We start from the raw sequence: 17,876 nt of genomic DNA, 5'->3' as shown, positions 1-17,876 counted from the left end.
AGAAAAGGATTTTCAATGCCCAAATTCATTTGAACAGTTTTGGAAAGAGGAGAATGTTGTGATCTAGAGGCAAAATGGTGATCACACGATTGTGATATGGCCGGACTACACCAACGATAAAGCAGCAACAGACAGGGACTGAGAAAAATCTGTGACTTCTCTGCATTTAATGGTTACTACTCACCTGGGTAGTCATATGTAGGAATCTCCTTCTTACACTGCTCATCACCCCTCACATATGTCTCTGTAGTATTAATATGGGTCAGATCTTTACTCTGAAACAAATATTGTAAAAGTCACAGACAGATGGAGAAGTCCCATCTATGATCAGCTCTAATCCAGCCATCTCCACCGTCCTCATTACACAAGTATAAAACATATAATACTGGTGGATAAAACAAGACTGAGCACAAGACCTTCACAGCCGTCTACACATCATAGGGGAGATCTCATGACACCTTCTCTCCATCTACCTGATGATCCTGAGGAACATTGGGATCTTCTTGTTTACAGCCCTGTAGAAGAAGAGGACGGGGACATCTCTCTGGAGTTGTCCTCTTACTGGATAGATCTGGAGGAAACACATACAGGGACTGAATTCATTCTTTACATACAGATAATTATAGGCCGTGTGTATTTAGTCCTGTCTATTACCTGGTGATGTGAGGGGCTGGGGAACCTCCATCGTGACGTCCTTGTACAGATCTTTGTGTCCTTCTAAATACTCCCACTCCTCCAAGGAGAAATAGACAGCGACATCCTGACACCTTATAGGAACCTGACATACAATAATACCGTCATCCCCCCGATCCCTTCATAGCGCTACTGTATAATGTCCCAGCATTCCCAGCAGTGTCACCTCTCCAGTCAGCAGCTCAATCATCTTGTAGGTGAGTTCTAGGATCTTCTGGTCACTGATGTCCTCATGTATGAAGGGGTGACATGGAGGTCCAGTGATTGGGTTCAGGGGTCTTCCCCACCCCTCAGACACAGGGTCCTGACAGCGCTCACTAGAGGTCTTCTTCACTACTGTGTAATCCTGGTTATGGAGAGACACATTAATAAATCTCACTCCAGACATTTCCAGAGTCCTCACCTCTCCAGTTCTGTCCATCTGTTATTCCCATAGATAAGAATGATGTAATGTGACGTCATCAGAATCTCTCACCTCTCCAGTAAGCCGGAAGAGGATCTCTAGTGTGAGGTGTAATATCCGCTCCGCCATCTTGTCTCTGTCCATATCCATCTTTAATGGGTAAATAAGGAAAATTCTCTTCTATAGAAGATCTTCACTGAGAGGATCCGATATTGTAGAGACCTGAATGAGAAGATGATGAGCCTATGTAACATCATAAAAATCCTGTGTAATAATACAATTACTGGAGACAATAAGGGAAATATATCAGGAGACAGAAAGTGTAGGTGTTGTGTTCTCTAGTCTTGTATGGACTGGAGCAGGGGTCCTCAAACTTTTTAAACAGGGGGCCAGTTAACGGTCCCTCAGACCATTGGAGGGCCGGAATATAGTTTTTAAAAAAAACTATGAACAAATTCCTATGCACACTGCACATATCTTATTTTGTAGTAAAAAAAAACAATACAGGAACAAATACAATATTTAAAATGAAGAACAAGTAAAGTTAAATCAACCGGTATTTCAATAGATAGATAACTGTACCCAATAGGCAGCATAGGTACTCAATAGGCAGGTAAATGTCCCCAATAGGCAGCATAGGTCCTCAATAGGCAGGTAAATGTCCCCAATAGGCAGCATCGGTCCTCAATAGGCAGGTAAATATCCCCAATAGGCAGCATAGGTCCCCAATAGGCAGGTAAATATCCCCAATAGGCAGCATAGGTCCCCAATAGGCAGGTAAATGTCCCCAATAGGCAGGTAAATATCCCCAATAGGCAGGCTGTTTCCCCCTTATAATGCCATATGAAGGCTGTTCCACCCCTTATAATGTCCTATGCAAGCTGTTCCCCCCTTATAATGCCCCATGCAGCATGTCACCCCCCCATATAATGCCCCATGCAGCATGTCACCCCCCCATATAATGCCCCATGCAGCATGTCACCCCCCCATATTATGCCCCATGCAGCATGTCACCCCCCCATATTATGCCCCATGCAGCATGTCACCCCCCACATTATGCCCCATGCAGCATGTCACCCCCCCATATTATGCCCCATGCAGCATGTCACCCCCCCATATTATGCCCCATGCAGCATGTCACCCCCACATATTATGCCCCATGCAGCATGTCACCCCCACATATTATGCCCCATGCAGCATGTCACCCCCCCATATTATGCCCCATGTAGCATGTCACCCCCCCATATTATGCCCCATGCAGCATGTCACCCCCCCCATATTATGCCCCATGCAGGATGTCCCTTTCCCCCTCCCCATATAATGCCCCATGCAGGATGTCACCCCCCCATATTATGCCCCATGCAGCATGTCACCCCCCCATATTATGCCCCATGCAGCATGTCACCCCCCCCCATATTATGCCCCATGCAGCATGTCACCCCCCCATATTATGCCCCATGCAGGATGTCCCTTTCCCCCTCCCCATATAATGCCCCATGCAGGATGTCACACCCCCCATATAATGCCCCATGCAGGATGTCACCCTCCCCATATTATGCCCCATGCAGCATGTCACCCCCCCATATTATGCCCCATGCAGCATGTCACCCCCCCCATATTATGCCCCATGCAGCATGTCACCCCCCCATATTATGCCCCATGCAGCATGTCACCCCCCATATTATGCCCCATGCAGCATGTCACCCCCCCCCATATTATGCCCCATGCAGCATGTCACCCCCCCATATTATGTCCCATGCAGCATGTCACCCCCCCATATTATGCCCCATGCAGCATGTCACCCCCCCATATTATGCCCCATGCAGCATGTCACCCCCCCCATATTATGCCCCATGCAGCATGTCACCCCCCCCATATTATGCCCCATGCAGCATGTCACCCCCCCATATTATGCCCCATGCAGGATGTCCCTTTCCCCCTCGCCATATAATGCCCCATGCAGGATGTCACCCCCCCATATAATGCCCCATGCAGGATGTCACTCCCCTGTCTTTATAATGCCCCATGCAGCATGTCACCCCCCCATATAATGCCCCATGCAGCATGTCACCCCCCCATATAATGCCCCATGCAGCATGTCACCCCCCCATATTATGCCCCATGCAGCATGTCACCCCCCCATATTATGCCCCATGCAGCATGTCACCCCCCCCATATTATGCCCCATGCAGTATGTCACCCCCCCCATATTATACCCCTTGCAGGATGTCACCCCCCCATATAATGACCTATGCCTCCATACATTAAAAAAAAAAAAAAAAATCCAATACTCACCTCACTTCTCACTTGCTGCCGCTGCTCTTCTCTGGTCTGGACTCCACCGTCGCGGCGGCGTCGTCCCGCTCTGCGCTGCCTGTGACGGCACTCGGGAGGGCGCGGTGTAAAGACGTCACCGCACCCTCTGACCTGAGACGTCACAGGAAGCGCAGAGCAGGAAGACAACGGATCTGCAGAGGCACGGGGAGAGGTAAGTATCTGCCTGCCGGGGCCATGAGCAAGCGGGAGGAAGGGCGGGCAATGGCACCGCTCTCCTCTCCTCCGCTCATAGCCCAGCGGGCCGGATAAAAGTCCTCCGCGGGCCGCATGTGGCCCGCGGGCCGTAGTTTGAGGACCCCTGGACTGGAGCATAAGTTGAATTGCTGACTAAGACATCTCCTCCATGCTCCCAATCACTGGCTGTGTTACTCACTGCGTCAGCAGCTGATTGGCTGCAATAATCACAAGATCATTGGGGCTGACCAGGAAATACAGAGATTGGCGGGGACCCTAACAGCAATGATATTTTTATTATTTTACAACATTCAGTTATTTTCATTGTCATCTATTAATAAAACCTATATATTTTAGGCCTCAGACAACAAGCAGTTTCTTCCTTTGAGTTTGCCACTGAATACATTTCTCATAGACGCATCATCCATAACGCTAATTCTCGTCTCATTTACAGACACTGGAATTATATTATACTGTGTGTGTGTGTGTGGGGGGGTGGTACTGTGGGAACATCATACATACTGTATAAGGGGCATCATGGGGGCATTACACTGTGGGGGGGCATCATATATCCTGCAAAAGGGGCATAATAGGGGCATTACACTGTGTGGGGGCATCATACATCCTGCATAAGGGGCATAATGGGGGCATTACACTGTGTGGGGGCATCATACTTCCTGCATAAGGGGCATAATGGGGGCATTACACTGTGTGTGGGGCATCATACATCCTGCATAAGGGGCATAATGGGGGCATTACACTGTGTGTGGGGCATCATACATCCTGCATAAGGGGCATAATGGGGGCATTACACTGTGTGTGGGGCATCATACATCCTGCATAAGGGGCATAACGGGGGCATTACACTGTGTGGGGCATCATACATACTGTCTAAGGGGCATAATGGGGGCATTACACTGTGTGGGGGCATCATACATACTGCATAAGGGGCATAATGGGGGGATTACACTGTGTAGGGACATCATACATACTGAATAAGGGGTATAATGGGGGCATTACACTGTGTGGGCATCATACATACTGCATAAGGGGCATAATGGGGGCATTACACTGTGTGGGCATCATACATACTGCATAAGGGGCATAATGGGGGCATTACACTGTGTGGGGGCATCATACATACTGCATAAGGGGCATAATGGGGGGATTACACTGTGTAGGGACATCATACATACTGCATAAGGGGTATAATGGGGGCATTACACTGTGTGGGCATCATACATACTGCATAAGGGGCATAATGGGGGCATTACACTGTGTGGGCATCATACATACTGCATAAGGGGCATAATGGGGGCATTACACTGTGTGGGGGGCATCATACATCCTGCATAAGGGGCATAATGGGGGCATTACACTGTGTGGGGGCATCATACATCCTGCATAAGGGGTATAATGGGGGCATTACACTGTGGGGGGCATCATACATCCTGCATAAGGGGTATAATGGGGGCATTACACTGTGGGGGGCATCATACATCCTGCATAAGGGGTATAATGGGGGCATTACACTGTGGGGGGCATCATACATCCTGCATAAGGGGTATAATGGGGGCATTACACTGTGGGGCCAGTAAAGGGGCCCTGTACTATGAGAACAATACGTTTCCCCCCTTCCTGTCTCCATAGTTGGGTCGTATGTATCTATTACAGGAAACAGAACAAAAACCTTATGATTCTTATAAAGGGGCAACACAAGACCCCAAAAGAGTCTCGGTGCTGAAGGGGTTAATGCCCCCTGCGCCCAGTAATGGGGTCTCCACATACCTCCACCTGCAGAGCAGCCACCACATATATGGCTGCTCTGTGCGCACAGGACCTGTTATGAGGTCACAGGAGGGGAGGAGTCAGGGGTCACATGATCAGGGGCCTCAGTGGATGCAGGACTCTGCTGTGCTGGTTGTCATGGTGCTGGATGAGCTGAAGTTTATGTGTGGGGTCAGGAGGGGTTTACAGTGTGGATGTAGCAGAGCCGCGCGTGTACGAGGTGTACGGAGCGGAGCCGCGTGTGTACGAGGTGTACGGAGCAGAGCCGCGTGTGTACGAGGTGTACGGAGCAGAGCCGCGTGTGTACGAGGTGTACGGAGCGGAGCCGCGTGTGTACGAGGCGTATGGAGCGGAGCCGAGCGTGTACGAGGCGGACGGAGCGGAGCCGCATGTGTACGAGGCGTACGGATTGGAGCCGCGTGTGTACGAGGCGTACGGATTGGAGCCGCGTGTGTACGAGGCGTACGGAGTGGAGCCGCGTGTGTACGAGGTGTACGGAGCGGAGCCGCGTGTGTACGAGGTGTACGGAGCGGAGCCGCGTGTGTACGAGGTGTACGGATTGGAGCCGCGTGTGTACGAGGTGTACGGAGTGGAGCCGTGTGTGTACGAGGTGTACGGAGCGGAGTCGCGTGTGTACAAGGTGTGCGGAGCGGAGCCGTGACTCTAATCAGTCTTTTAGGGCTAAATGGTTTTCACCTTGCCTTTAGCGGGGTTTGTTACAATTTGATTCCCATCATGACGGGTGATGAGTGGGAATCGGCGTCTTTAATGTCTGAGGGTTTATTCGATAATCTCGTCCTCCCATTCGGATTCTCCAATGCACCAACAGGATTTCACAACTTTGTGAATGATATTTTCTCTGATTACATTGATGAAATTGGGTCCAGCCTAGTGACCTGAACGCATTGTAAGGCTTTGTAGGATTCGCCAACTATTATAGGAAATTCATTAGGGTTTTTTCTCAGATTGCTGGACCTCTTACTGACCTCACATATAAGGGAGCGGATATCAAGGTTTGGCCACCGGATGCTATAAGGGATTTTGAAAACTTGAAAGAGTATTTTATATCTGCTCCTGTTCTAATCCAACCCGATCTCGATGAACCATTCATTGTGGAGGTGGATGTTTCGGAGGTTGGGGTAGGGGCCGTTTTATCTCAGGGTTCCAAAACTCTGACTAATTTGCGGTCTTGTGCTTTTTTTCTTGAGAAAATTTTTGACTGCTGAAATAAATTCTGCTGTTGGGAATTGTGAGTTACTCGCTGTTAAATTAGCCTTTAAGGAATGGAGACATTTTCTGGAGGGTTCATCACGTCACTGTGGTCACTGACCACAATAATTCAGCGTATATTGAATCAGCTAAACAGCTAACTCCTAGACAGATCAGAGGGTCCTTATTTTTCTCTAGATTCAATTTCTCTATCACGTTGAGGCTGGGGTCCAAGAATGTGAAGGCTGTCGCACTATCACACAGTTTTAGTTCAGCTTCTCCTCCAGATCCTCCATTCTACCTAAGGGCATTGTGGTTTCTGTGGTAATCCCTATCTGGGAGTACAGAACATCACGTGACAAAGCAGTAGATCGGAAAATATGCATTAATGCAATAAACCATGGTATATCATAGCTATCATCTCACCATGACCATGGTATACAATTAGGGTGTCACACATGTACGCAGGATTTTATCTTTGTTTATAAGAGGGATTCAAATTTGTTTGAGACAAAGCAAGGTGGGAAGAATCCCTGCCTTGTCTGTGCCCCCCTCCCCCCACGCTCATCGTCCTCTTTATCCTAAAACACCCTGTGTGACCCTAAGGGCTCGAACCCCCTCTCAGAGAGAAATACTCAAAGCAGCAGAAAACTGTAATCTCTATTTGGGAATATAGAAAGTCAGGTGACAATACAATAGATTAGCAAAAAATACACTGCTCAAAAAAATAAAGGGAACACTCAAATAACACATCCTAGATCTGAATGAATGAAATATTCTCATTGAATACTTTGTTCTGTACAAAGTTGAATGTGCTGAGAACTTTGCTAAACACCTGTTGTCCAAGTCTCAAGAATTCCACTACATTAATTACTTCAAGTCACAAGGATTAGACTAAATCTACAGAAGAGTGAGGACTAAGAGGTACCTGATTGTTTGGCAAGTAGCAGACGTACTATAAGTACCAGAGGTGCTGAAGATAGACGTGCTGATGACCAGAGCCCAACATAGTCTAACAAGCTGAGATATCTTAAGGTAAGAAAAATGGATATAATTACCATATTAATCAGGCTATAAGATGCAGTTTTTTTGCCACAAATTTCGGAGGAAAAAAGGGGTGCATCTTATTGTCCGAATGTTCACTGTGGTGCGGGGACGCAGTGGTCGATCGGGGTCACACAGCAGAGGTTGGTGGCAGCAGGTCTGTTGGTGCTGCCATGAATTCACTACGGCTGCGCTAGACATGATGATGTGGGTGGTCTCCCATCTAGATCACACTCTGCAGTGACATTACAAAGAGGCAGGGCTGGGGGACTCTGTGCATTGTGGAGTTCTGTGTTGTTCCGGCCCTGCCTCTTTGTAATGTCACTGCAGAGTGTGATCTGGACGGGAGACAACCCACTTCCTCCTGTCTAGTGCGGAAGTAGTGAATTCATGGCAATACCGACAGACCTGCTGCCATCGCTCCCTGCTGTGTGACCCCACTCCTTGCCGTGTCTAATGCGGCCGTAGTGAATTCATGGTGGCGCCACTCCCTGCTGTGTGACCCCACTCCCTGCCGTGTCTAGCGCAGCAGTAGTGAATTCATGGCGGCACTGACAGACCTGCTGCCCTCGATCCCTGCTGTGTCTAGCACAGCCGTAGTGAAGTCATGGCGGCGCTGACATCGCTCCCTGCTGTGTGACCCTGCTCCCTGCCGTGTCTAGCGCGACCATAGTGAATTCATGGCGGTGCCGCTCCCTGCTGTGTGGCCCCGCTCCTGTCTAGTGTCCAGAAAAGAGCAGGAGAGGCAAGTGAAGAGCACGTAGCACCCAGGGGATGGGGATGACTCGGCGCCCGGGCCTTGTTGCCTGGTCTTGCGGGTAGTTGGCTCCCGGGCCCGTTCCCTGGGGTCTCTTCTAAAAGGTGGATTATAGTTTGGGATGTAGAAAGTTCGTGACGCCACCTGTGGTGTCTGGTGCGGATCACCAGCGCTGCGGCAGTTCTCTGAGGCCGGTGTTTGGGGCAGCTCGGTTGGTATTGCTCCCCACAGGTGGAGTAGGCCTCAGGGCAGCATGGGTGTAAAGTATGCAGGACAGAGGGGGACCCAGCTGGGTCAGGGCAAGAACATCGACGCACACAACAGTTCACTTCAGTACCTTTACTGGTGGTATTTAAGGCACGATCCAGGGAGCTTTAGGGTGAAGGGTGCACTTCAGGACTCTCCCCAGTGAGTGGATGTAGGGCCTCCTGTTTCTTGCCTTTTCTTGGGAAGTTTCTGACCTGCTTGGAGCTAGGCCTAACTTAGTCTCTGTCTTGCTCCAGCTGATCTGGTGGTAGGGCCTTTGGTTGGAGATCACTCTCCCTGCTTGCGGGGGCTCCGTGACTCCTGGCTCTGGTACGTATCAGCTCTTGGGTGATCCTGTGACCTGAAGTCTTCCAGGGGTTCCGGTTGTCTCTACAGGGGAATATATGGCCCTGTAGATGCGGACCCGGTGTCTGGTATATGCTTTTGGGGTGAGCTGGTACAGCTCCTCTGCCCCCTATGTTGCTCACTCCACTAGCCTTCGGCCTACTCGGGGCCCTCACTAGGCTACACACAGCAGCAGGCACACTGCTTCTTCACCGCTCTTACGGCATCGGTACACCCTAGGCTCACTAACCTGAGCTCCTTGAGTCAGACTTGTCCTAAGCATTACTCTGGCTACAGCAGACTGCTCTGTGCAGGACCTGACTGGCTGCCTAACTCCACCCTCCGTATATATACGTCCCTATCCGGGCTCCCTCTGGTGGTCTGAGGTGGTAGGGTGGAGGTGTGTGTATGCTCTGAGGGCCTCTTGTGGAGAAGTCCATCCATGCACCCCTCTGGGATCTGTGGCACCAATGCGCAGCAGGGCACCACATTCCCCCCTAGCAAAGGTCAGCACTCCCGGGCTGAAGCACATTATACAAACATAACAATAACAATTCTTCCCTTTATGGGAGGCTCAGTTTCTTAAACGTTGCATATAAAATATAATAAATACATATGTACATAAAGCAGTAAGCAACCTCGAAAGTCCCAGTCTCTTCCTGAGAGGTTGCTTAAAGGGGCACTCCAGGGAGCGCAACTATTTACAAGCAAAGTCTTTGGGCTTCACATAGTCCTCAGCCACAGAGTTCTTATGTACCCTTACGGGTAATGGGAAGCAAATAAAAGGAAAGTGTCCATTTCACTTAAATTGTCCATAAATGAGGAAAGATATAAGTTAAAATGCATACATAGGAAAAGACAATATGACACACAATATAATACACAATACTATGCAATATTATACAATACCCCAGGGGCAACTATTTACACTATCAGAGTTTAACTATTTTACTCTCTGTACCTGACAGGGGGTTGACCTCTCGTGCCACGTGTTGATCTGCGTAGTGTGGGGGTCTGTGTGGTGTCAGTGTCTACATCTACCTCTACTCTGTCAGTTCTACGTGTGAGTAGATTGTAAAACCTCCTTAACCTCTCCCTGGGCCTGGCAAGTATACCATTAACTGGGCCTTCTTGCTCTGCTCCAACCTGGGATCCTTCTTCCGGGGATTCTTCTTGAGCAGGCTCTTCCGCTGCACTAGGCTCTTCTGCAACACTAGGCTCTTCTGCAACACTAGGCTCTTCTGCAACACTAGGCTCTTCTGCAACACTTTCAGGTTCTACTGGCTGTGGAGGGTCTTCTGGCTGTTGGAAGAAGTGAATCACTGGGATTATTACTGCTCCTCCTATTTGAGGCCAATCTGCCGGGAAGTCTCCTAACTCAGTGTGGATTACTGCTTCCATAGGCTCCTCCGGGATGATGAGAGGCACTTCTTCTTGGGGCTTTAACAGATCTGGACAAAACTTCAGGTGGTCTATAGATACCGTTGCAGTTGTTCTTCCTCCATCTTTACTAATCAGACAGGTCTTTCTGTTGTCAAATCTTGAATTCAACACAGTGTAGGGTTCTCTCTCCCACTGGTCATCAAGTTTGTGGTTTCTCCTTTTCCTCTTTAACACCACTTCTCCTGGTGTGAAGGGTTCTGCTGGTGCACCTCTGTTATATTGGGCTTCCTGCTTGTCCCTCACCCGAGTGAGACTGTCTTCGACACAGGCCTGTACTCTTCTGTACTGCTCCTGTCTGGTCGTGTCCCAGTCCTCAGTGGACATATCTGCTTCTGGCTCTACTACACCAAGCTCCAGGTCCATGGGCAACTTTCCTGGTCTTGCTCGCATGAGATATGTTGGAGTGCAATTGGTGGAACTCACAGGTATGTGGTTGTACAGATCTACCAGATCAGGTAGTAGGTCTGGCCACTGATTTCTCTCCTCCAGGGGTAAGGTCTTCAGCAGGTTGATGACAATGTTGTTCTTCTTTTCACAGAGACCATTGGTTTGTGGGTGGTACGGTGTAGTTCTTATCTTTTTACACCCGTACAGATGGCAGAACTCTTTGAACAACTCGGCCTCAAAGGCCGGGCCTTGATCCGTCAGCACATGCTCAGGGTATCCATGGGGTCTGCAGAAATACGCTTGGAACGTCTTTGCTGCTGTCTCCTTGACGGGGGCAACCACCAGGAACCAGGAGTAGTGATCCACCATGGTCAGGGCATAGGAGTACCCTGACCTGCTGGGTGACAGCTTGACATGGTCCAGGGACACGATTTCTAAGGGTCGAGTCGTCTTGATGGGTTGCAGGGGTGCCTTCTGGCTGCTGTAGTCTTTTCTTCTGAGGCTACAGGGTCCACAGTTTCTGCACCACCTCTCAATGGAGCTGCACATTCCCACCCAGTAACATCGACACTTCAGCAGGGTTTCTAGCTTTTTCCAGCCAAAGTGCCCCGCCTGATCGTGGTAGGCCTCCAACACCATCTGGATGTCTGTCTTGGGGACCACTATCTGCCATACCATCTCATGGGTCTTTGGGTTGACGTACCTCCTGCACAGCTTCTCTCTATAGATGAATAGCCGGCTTCTCTCATTCCACAGCTGCTTTGCTTGAGGAGACGCATCCTTCTCCAGGGAGGAACCTTCTTGGGTTATCAGTTCTTTGATACGGCTGACAACCAGGTCGCTGTCCTGGGTCTCCTTCCAGCTGTGGTGAGGCAAAGGGTTCAACGTCCTACCATGCTGCCTCCTGGAGGCTCGTTGCTCGTGGACCATTCCATTCCGGTGAAAGGCAGGTAGCTCAATCTCCTCCAGGTCATCCACTTCTTCTTCAGTGTCTGACTGGTGAGGCATCCTGGACAGGGCATCGGCGTTGGCGTTCTTGCGGCCCGCCCGGTACTGAACTGTGAATTGGTAGTTTGACAGCCGAGCCATCCATCGTTGTTCCATGGCTCCTAGCTTGGCTGTTTCAAGATGAGTCAAGGTGTTATTGTCAGTGTAGGCAGTGAACTTGCTGGAGGCTAAGTAGTGCTTGAACCTTTCAGTGATGGCCCAGACCAGGGCCAGGAACTCTAACTTGAAGCTGCTATAGTTCCCTGGGTTCCTCTCAGTCGGACGGAGCTTCCTGCTTACGTATGTGATCACTTTCTCTTGGCCATTCTGCTTCTGACTTAGGACAGCTCCTAATCCTTCATTGCTGGCATCAGTATACAGCAGGAACGGTTGGCTGTAGTCAGAGTAGGCTAGGATCTCTTCGCCAGTCAGGATCTCCTTCATCTCCTGAAATGATTCTGCTTGCTCTTTACCCCAGTGGAACGGGGGATTTCTGCCTTTGGGGGACTGTCCTACCAGGAGGTCTTGCAGAGGTGCTGCTTTCTTAGTGTAATCTTTCACAAACCTCCGGTAGTATCCTACTAGTCCCAGGAACTGACGTACCTCCTTGAGGCTCTTCGGCTCCGGCCACTTCTGGATGGCAGTGGCCTTCTCCGGATCTGGTGCTACTCCCTCTGGTCTGACAATGTGCCCCAGGTACTGTACCTTTCTCTTGAGCAGGTGGCACTTTGAGGACTTCAGCTTCATCCCATACCGGGACAGTGACTCAAATACCTCCGCCAGGTGCTTCAAGTGGTCCTCATACGTCTTGGAGTACACTATCATGTCATCCAGGTAGAGCAACACAGTCTCGAAATTGCGGTGTCCCAGGCAGCACTCCATCAATCTCTGGAACGTTCCGGGGGCGTTGCAGAATCCAAACGGCATATTGTTGAACTTGCAGAGTCCCATCGGGGTGGTGAAAGCCGTCTTCTCCAGATCCTCCTCAGCAACAGCTACTTGTCAGTACCCACTAATGAGGTCAAGGGTGGAGAAATAGTTTGCAGACTTTAAGGCAGCCAGGGATTCCTCTATACGGGGTAAAGGGTAGGCATCTTTATGTGTAATGCGATTTACTTGTTTGTAATCTACACACATTCTCATGCTTCCGTCCTTTTTCCTGACTAACACTAGGGGAGCTGCCCAGGGACTACAATTATCCCTTACTACCCCTGCCTTCTTCATGTCGTGCAACATCTCCTTGGCTTTCTGGTAGTGTGCTGGTGGTATAGGCCTGTAACGTTCTTTGATTGGTGGATGGTCACCTGTGGGGATATGGTGTTGTACCCCCTTAATCCTCCAAAAATCAAGTGGGTGCTTGCTGAATACCTGCGCGTATTCCTGTACCACCCGGTGTACCCCCTGTTTCTGATGGCCAGGAGTGGTGTCTGTCCCAACATGGATCTGTTGACACCAATCCTCCACCTCGGTTGCTGGGTCATTATCCTCCACTTGGTCTGGTGAGGTTAAGGACTCCGCCGTGTGAATGGAATTGTTATTTACAGTGAATAGTTTGGCAACAGTGGCATAGCGTGGTAATCTGACTTCGTCCTCCCCATAGTTGAGAAGGCGGACGGGCACCCTCCCATTGCGTACATCCACTGCCCCTCTGGCAGTTAAGAGTGTAGGTCTGTGCTCTGAGCTAAGGGGTTCTACTACCGCCTGGTAGCTCTGTCCTTTAAGACCTATTGCTGCTGTACACCAAATAAGCATTTCACTCATTGGGGGAATCACAATGGGTATCGGGTCTGTCACCCGTACATTACCAATCTCACCACCGGATAGCTTTACTTGCTGCTGGTACATCAGGGCTCGGATCTCTTTCTGGAGTGCTCTCCTCTGCCCCGGTCTGGCAACGTCAGCTAGCTGTTGGAGCAAAAACAACACTTCCTCCAAACAGTTACCAACAATGTTAGTGCCTAGTACCATATACAGTCCAGTTTCATCAGAGACAGTCTCTACTACAATGAGTCCCTGGTCCTTCAGCTCCACCCTCCCCACCTTTACCGCCACATCCTTAACCCCGACTAGGTTAAGGGGGAGGCCATTTGAGGCATATACGGAAAGATCTGGATTCGGGGGGAGGAGATTGTCCATGGACCAGAATCTTTTGTAGAGAACATCAGGCATAATTGTTACCTGAGATCCAGTGTCCAGCAGGGCAGGTATCACAATGCCATCCAGTATAATGGACAGGAAAGGTCTTCCTCCCACGAACCCGCGGTGCCAGTCTGATGGGCCTGCTGAGTCTACTCCGGGATGTTGGCCATCGGCCCCAGGGTCTTCTCGTTTAAAGGACAATTACGCACTGTGTGGCCTGCCTTCTGGCAGCGGTGGCAGGTGAACTCTCTTTGAGGGTGTCGCTGGTCGTTGGTCCTTCCACGGGGTGGTGTTGTCCTCCTCCGGGGTGGCGTCGTCCTCCTCCTCCGGCTCATCCAGGGGACATCCTCAGGGCTGTCGGCTAGCAGGATCCTTCCCTCCGTCTGCAGCTGCAGGGCACTCATCACAGTGGCCAGGTTTTTAGTCAGCTGGCGCACTTCTGAGCGCAGACTGTCCAGCTCAATAGGGGGCGCTGCTTGCACTTTAGCTTCAGCAGCCAACGGGAAAAAGGTGGGTACTGCGGGCGTTGGAGTGGCCTCACCCTGGTAACATTGAACATCAGTATCTGCTGTTTCCAGGGGTTGCAGTCCCTTTATAGCCATGTCCTTAAGGGTGTCAAAGGTGGCATCTGGATGATCCAAGGACCACCAACGCACAGTCCTGCTCTCCTCTTGGGACCTCAGCCCCCGGACAAACTGTTCTTTTAGCATTTTATTTTCATCAGTTATGCTGGTTGGACTAACCGGTTTCAGAGCTCGCAGGGCCCCTTGTAAACGCCAGGCATAGTCCCAAACACTGTCCTCCGGTTTCTGAGAGCAGTGGTAGAACCTCATCCGGAGGTCTGTCTCAGTGCGGTCCTCAAAGACAGTCTGTAACTTTTTATAAAGATTGCGGACACTGATTCCTGGTCTGCGGCCGACCAAGTTTCTACTTCTCTCTCCGCAGCACCAGTCAATTGTCCCAAAACAACAGCGGCTCTTTGTCTGCCCGTCATGGAGTACATGTCCAGTATACCGCATATTTTCCGCTTGAATCCAGACAGGGTGTCTGGTTTGCTGCAGTACTGGGGGAGCCACTTTGCTCCAAGGATATACGGTAGGGCCATGGGCGCGACAGGGGTTACAGGCCCAGCTGACGGAGCGGCTGCTTCGGCCTGCGCAGCGGCGGCCGCGGGTGGATTATCGAGGCTGTCAGCCTGGGCCCCGGTGTCGGGCTGCACTTCCGACATCCTGGTGCCCCCCTAGCGAACCGTGGCCTACCTCCTTTTCTTTTTCTCCGGTAGGCCGCAGCTCCGCAGGTGACGGTCTTTCGCTAGGACCTTGCGTCGCTTTGTGTCCTACGTCAGGGCGCTCGCTGGGGCTTCCTGCCAGGACCTGACGCTGCGGCAGGGCGTGGGACGTGTCCGAGACTTCGCGCGCTTGCTCCAGGTACGCCTCCGAGTTTTCCCGCGGTTACGCCCTTCTTCCCGCTTGACGGCACAGTAATGGTGGCTATCTTTGCCACAGTACAATACACAGTTCTTTAGTAAAGGCGCACAGTACCCGGTGGCAATGGGCACAACTTCTTCCGTTGCTGCGGGCACGCAATCCTGTTCGTGACGCCAGTTGAAGAGCACGTAGCACCCAGGGGATGGGGATGACTCGGCGCCCGGGCCTTGTTGCCTGGTCTTGGGGGATGTCGCGGTAGTTTTCTCCCGGGCCGGTACCCTGGGGTCTCTTCTAAAAGGTGGATTATAGTTTGGGATATAGAAAGTTTGTGACGCCACCTGTGGTGTCTGGTGAGGATCACCAGCGCTGCGGCAGTCCTCTGAGGCCGGTGTTTGGGGCAGCTCGGTTGGTATTACTCCCCACAGGTGCAGTAGGCCTCAGGGCAGCATGGGTGTAAAGTATGCAGGACAGAGGGGGACCCAGCCGGGTCAGGGCAAGAACAGGGACGCACACAACAGTTCGCTTCAGTACCTTTACTGGTGGTATTTAAGGCACGATCCAGGGAACTTTAGGGTGAAGGGTGCACTTCAGGACTCTCCCCAGTGAGTGGGTGTAGGGCCTCCTGTTTCTTGCCTTTTCTTGGGAAGTTTCTGACCTGCTTGGAGCTAGGCCTAACTTAGTCCCTGTCTTGCACCAGCTGATCTGGTGGTAGGGCCTTTGGTTGGAGATCACTCTCCCTGCTTGCAGGGCCTCCGTGACTCCTGGCTCTGGTACGTATCAGCTCTTGGGTGATCCTGGGACCTGAAGTCTTCCAGGGGTTCCGGTTGTCTCTACAGGGGAATATATGGCTCTGTACATGTGGACCCGGTGTCCAGTATATGCTTTTGGGGTGAGCTGGTACAGCTCCTCTGCCCCCTATGTTGCTCACTCCACTAGCCTTCGGCCTACTCGGGGCCCTCACTAGGCTACACACAGCAGCAGGCACACTGCTTCTTCACCGCTCTTATAGCGTCGGTACGCCCTAGGCTCACTAACCTAAGCTCCATGAGTCAGACTTGTCCTAAGCATTACTCTGGCTACAGCAGACTGCTCTGGACTCCCTGATGAAGCAAGGAGCGAAACGGCGTTGGAGTGATGTGAGGGGGCCGGGGTATGTCTCCAATCTCATTTTTTATAATCATGGTCTCCTTTACTTGATATACTATTTAGATAATTCCCTGATTAGAGGGTTTACATATAATAGGACTGGATTTTTTGCTACCAAAATCTTTCCTTAGCGCTTTATTCTCATAGCAGCAGTTAATCATTAGATTTTTCTTTCCCCTCTCATAATCCAGTATTTGGCAATTCATTACACATATATGTATATATATTTACTACACAAGCACTTTATATTTATTTATATACAGTACAGACCAAAAGTTTGGACACACCTCATTTAAAGATTTTTCTGTATTTTCATGACTTTGAAAATTGTACATTCACACTGAAGGCATCAAAACTATGAATTAACACATGTGGAATTATATACTTAACAAAAAAGTGTGAAACAACTGAAAATGTCTTATATTCTAGGTTCTTCAAAGTAGCCACCTTTTGCTTTGATGACTGCTTTGCACACTCTTGGCATTCTCTTGATGAGCTTCAAGAGGTAGTCACCGGAAATGATTTTCACTTCACAGGTGTGCCCTGTCATTTTTAATAAGTGGGATTTCTTGCCTTATAAATGGGGTTGGAACCATCAGTTGTGTTGTGCAGAAGTCTGGTGGATACACAGCTGATAGTCCTACTGAATAGACTGTTAGAACTTGTATTATCGCAAGAAAAAAACAGCTAAGTAAAGAAAAATGATTGGCGATCATTACTTTAAGAAATGAAGGTCAGTCAGTCCGAAAAATTGGGCAAACTTTGAAAGTGTCCCCAAGTGCAGTTGCAAAAACCATCAAGCGGTACAAAGAAACTGGCTCACATGAGGACCGCCCCAGGAAAGGAAGACCAAGAGTCACCTCTGCTTCTGAGGATAAGTTTATCTGAGTCACCAGCCTCAGAAATCGCATGTTAACAGCAGCTCAGATTAGAGACCAGGTCAATGTCACACAGAGTTCTAGCAGCAGACACATCTCTTCAACAACTGTTAAGAGGAGACTTTGTGCAGCAGGCCTTCATGGTAAAATAGCTGCTAGGAAACCACTGCTAAGGAGAGGCAACAAGCAGAAGAGACTTGTTTGGGCTAAAGAACACAAGGAATGGACATTAGACCAGTGGAAATCTGTGCTTTGGTCTGATGAGTCCAAATTTGAGATCTTTGGTTTCAACCACCATGTCTTTGTGCGACGCAGAAAAGGTGAACGGATGGACTCTACATGCTGGTTCCCACCGTGAAGCATGGAGGAGGAGGTGTGATGGTGTGGGGGTGCTTTTCTGGTGACACTGTTGGGGATTTATTCAAAATTGAAGGCATACTGAACCAGCATGGCTACAACAGCATCTTGCAGCG

This window comes from Phyllobates terribilis, unplaced genomic scaffold, assembly GCF_046119375.1.
Source record: "Phyllobates terribilis strain yellow unplaced genomic scaffold, ASM4611937v1 Scaffold_17__1_contigs__length_24005725, whole genome shotgun sequence".
Lineage (NCBI taxonomy): Eukaryota > Metazoa > Chordata > Amphibia > Anura > Dendrobatidae > Phyllobates > Phyllobates terribilis.
The sequence above is the reverse complement of the archived record's forward strand: the minus strand, read 5'-3'. Positions refer to the sequence as shown.